Source organism: Arachis ipaensis, chromosome B9 (assembly GCF_059453495.1).
Source record: "Arachis ipaensis isolate K30076 ecotype BB chromosome B9, ASM5945349v1, whole genome shotgun sequence".
NCBI classification, from domain to species: Eukaryota; Viridiplantae; Streptophyta; class Magnoliopsida; order Fabales; family Fabaceae; genus Arachis; species Arachis ipaensis.
Window position 1 is genome coordinate 80,891,256 of NC_142444.1, and position 3,473 is coordinate 80,894,728.

The 3,473-nt window shown below is 39.8% G+C and overlaps 1 non-coding gene across 1 annotated transcript; it reads right to left on the reverse strand.

Annotated features, from left to right (window-relative positions):
* Window positions 1-2,809: 2,809 nt before the first annotated feature.
* Window positions 2,810-2,916, reverse strand: LOC148545172 (small nucleolar RNA R71). The gene has a single exon (XR_015901727.1). It is a non-coding gene; the product is annotated as a small nucleolar RNA R71 (small nucleolar RNA).
* Window positions 2,917-3,473: the final 557 nt, after the last annotated feature.

Consider the following 3,473-nt stretch of genomic DNA (forward strand, 5'->3'; position numbering starts at 1 on the left):
GAAAACCGAGTCTAGATCTCAATGCCTTCCTAGATCCAACAAGCACAATTGCAAAGGAAATTTTAAATTGCAAAGAAAGTAGATGAAGAAGCAAGTAACCGAGACTGAAATTCAATTAAGCAGAAAATTAAACAAGATCCCAAGGTGAGATTGAAACAGAATTTCTTCAATTCTCAACCCAAAATCCAAGACAAGAAAAGTAAAGAGTGCTGGGCAAGAACAAGGAAGAAGAGAGATCAATTCTCCTCCCAAATTCTCTTGAATTAAAACAACAATGCTAAGAAATGTAAAAGTGAGCTCTAAGCAAACCGAAAAGAAAGCTATTCTGAGAAACTAAAAAGGAAGCTCCCTGAAAAACTTAAATCCTATGCTATTTATACACTTTCTTCAAATGGTCTTCAAGCCTTCAATTGGGCCTTTGCTCTTGATGGAATTGCGTTGAGAGAGGCCTTGGTTGATTGCTCTTGGAGTTTGGAGAAGAACCGAATTGAACCGGGTTTGAAATCATGAAAGCTTGAGTAAAAGTTGGAGTAAAAGTTAGGGTCTAACTTTTGCTCCAACTTTTCACATCAGCACCCTTCCTTGCTGATACCAACGTTGGGGCAAAAGTTAGGGGTCTAACTTTTGCTCCAACGTTGGCCTCCCCTTGGTTATTCATGGCGCCAACGTTAGCCAAAAAGTTAGGGGCTAACGTTGGCGTAAACTTTTGCTCATCCAGGGAGAGTTTTTCATGCGCCAACGTTAGCCAAAAAGTTAGGGGCTAACGTTGGCACAAACTTTTGCTCATCCAGGGAGTGTTTTTCATGCCAAAAGTTAGCCAAAAAGTTTGAGGCTAACTTTTGCTCCAGCTTTTGCCCAAAAGTTAGCCAAAAAGTTTGAGGCTAACTTTTGGTCCAGCTTTTTGCTTCCTGGTTCATTTTCAATTAATCCAAAGGTTTGAGCTAAAGTTTGAGGCAAGCTTTTGCTCAAACTTTTTGTCCTCTCTTCCTCCTAACCATTCCTTCTTGCTTCAACCTTTCTCCAAGCTTTCTTCACCTATCATTAATCAACCAAACACCTCAAAGCTATGCTCAAAATCATGAGATATTCATTCTTTCATAATATGTGACAATTATAGCATAAAACCTCATGAAATAGCATGAATTCATACATGGTTGATTAAATCAAAGGAAACATGAAAATCTACCCAATTGGCTTGCTTATGGCTCAAGAAAGTGCATAATTCAATTGAAAACAAAAGAAAAAGGCTAGTGAAACTAGGCTAAGATGACTTGTCATCAGAGATCAAGCTAGAAATGCTTTCTCATGCTGGACCAAATTCGGTTTGGATGGGTATGTGACTATAACCCTCTCAATACTTGATTTGGGAAATGCATGTGGTATAATCAATGACCATACTTCATCTCTTCTCATGAGCAATTGACCAAGGAATTGGCTATTGATCAAGATTTGAGAGATTGAATTGCAAGAAATTGTAATTTAATCACTTAAGATTGCCAAGGAGATCAATGAGTGCATTGATTGAGGAAGAGAAAAAAATGAACTTGATCTGGAGGGTTGCAATATCTCCTAAGCCCAATGAACTCCCCATCTCTGATCTTACCCATTCTCTTTAATTTCTGCCATTTACTTTTATGAGCAAATCCCCTATTCCTATTTACAATTCTGCAATTTACTTTCAGTTATTTACTTCCAGTCCTTTAATTTTATCATTTACTTTTTTATTATTTACATTTCCGCCATTTTATTTTTTGCAACTCTCAACCCAAATTCTGGATTCGCTCAACTAGAACATTCTTCTAATTAAAGTTGCTTGATCAATCAATCCCTGTGGGATTCGACCTCACTCTATTGTGAGTTTTTACTTGACGATAAATTCGGTACACTTGCCGAAGGGAGATTTGTTGAGAGACAAGTTTTCCGTGCATCAAGTTTATGGCGCCGTTGCCGGGGATTGATTGTGCATCAACAATGATTAAATTGGAAGATCACTAGATTGAGCATTTTTATTTTGTGAATTTCATTTTCTGTTTGAGTGATTTACTTTCTGTTTTAGTTAAACTTCTTCCCTTCCCCCTCTACTCTTTTATTTTTCTTTGTTATTTTCAATTCTGTTTGCTAACCCACTAACTGTTTGATATATTGCATCACCCACAACTAACAGTAATTCTGACAAAAATACTTTCTGCACCTATCTTTTCTTGATTGCACTTGATGGTTGTATGATAGGGAGAAGAAGCGGGGCTTCAACTTCCTTCGATTCTGAACCTGAGAGGACCTTCCTTAGATTAAGGAGGAGGCAAAAGGAAAGAAAGTGGTTGGTGCTGAGGAAGAAGAGGAATTATTTGAACCAAACATGGAAGACAACATGGAAAACCATCATGAAGAAGAGGATCACAACCATGGGGGAGGAGGTAGAGCAAATCATGCTGGGGAGGATAGAAGAGTTTTGGGCTCTTACATCAATCCAAACCCAGGCAATTGTGGAAGTAGCATCCAAAAGCCAACAATCTATGCCAACAACTTTGAACTTAAACCACAGCTCATCACCCTTGTTCAGAACAACTGTTCGTTTGGAGGAGGTGTTCAAGAAGACCCCAATCAACATTTAACCACCTTCCTGAGAATATGTGACACAGTGAAGTCTAATGGTGTTCATCCTGACGCCTATAGACTGCTCTTATTTCCATTCTCACTCAGGGACAAAGTAGCCAAGTGGCTGGAATCTTTCCCAAGGGAAAGCTTGATAACTTGGGAAGACGTGGTGAACAAATTCTTAGCAAGATTTTACCCTCCTCAACGAATCAATAGGCTGAAAGCTGAGGTCCAAACTTTCAGGCAACAAGATGGTGAGACTCTATATGAAGCATGGGAGAGGTTTAAAGACCTAACAAGAAGGTGCCCACCAGATATGTTCAACGAATGGGTGCAGCTGCACATTTTCTATGAAGGGCTCTCTTATGAGTCAAAGAAGGCTGTAGACCATTCATCCGGAGGATCTTTGAACAAGAAGAAGACTATTGAGGAAGCCATAGATGTTATTGAAACAGTAGCAGAGAACGACTACTTCTATGCTTCCGAAAGAGGGAACACAAAAGGAGTAATGGAGGTAAACAATGTAGATGCTCTGTTGGCCCAAAACAAGCTCATTACCCAGCAGCTGGCTGACCTCACCAAGAAGATGGAGAGGAACCAAGTAGCAGCAATCTCCACTTCATCAAAAACCCAAGAAGGAGTGAATGAAGAAGCAGAGGGTAGTTAGGAGCAAGCCAACTACATTGGGAATTCACCAAAGAAAAACTATGATCCAAACTCCAAGACCTACAACCCTGGATGGAGAAACCACCCAAACTTTGGGTGGGGAAGTCAGCAAGATCAAAACCAAGACCAGAGACGTTACAACTCCAACAACAATGCAGCTCACCAACAATTCACACAGAGGACATCTCAAAACCAAAACAGCACATCTGCTC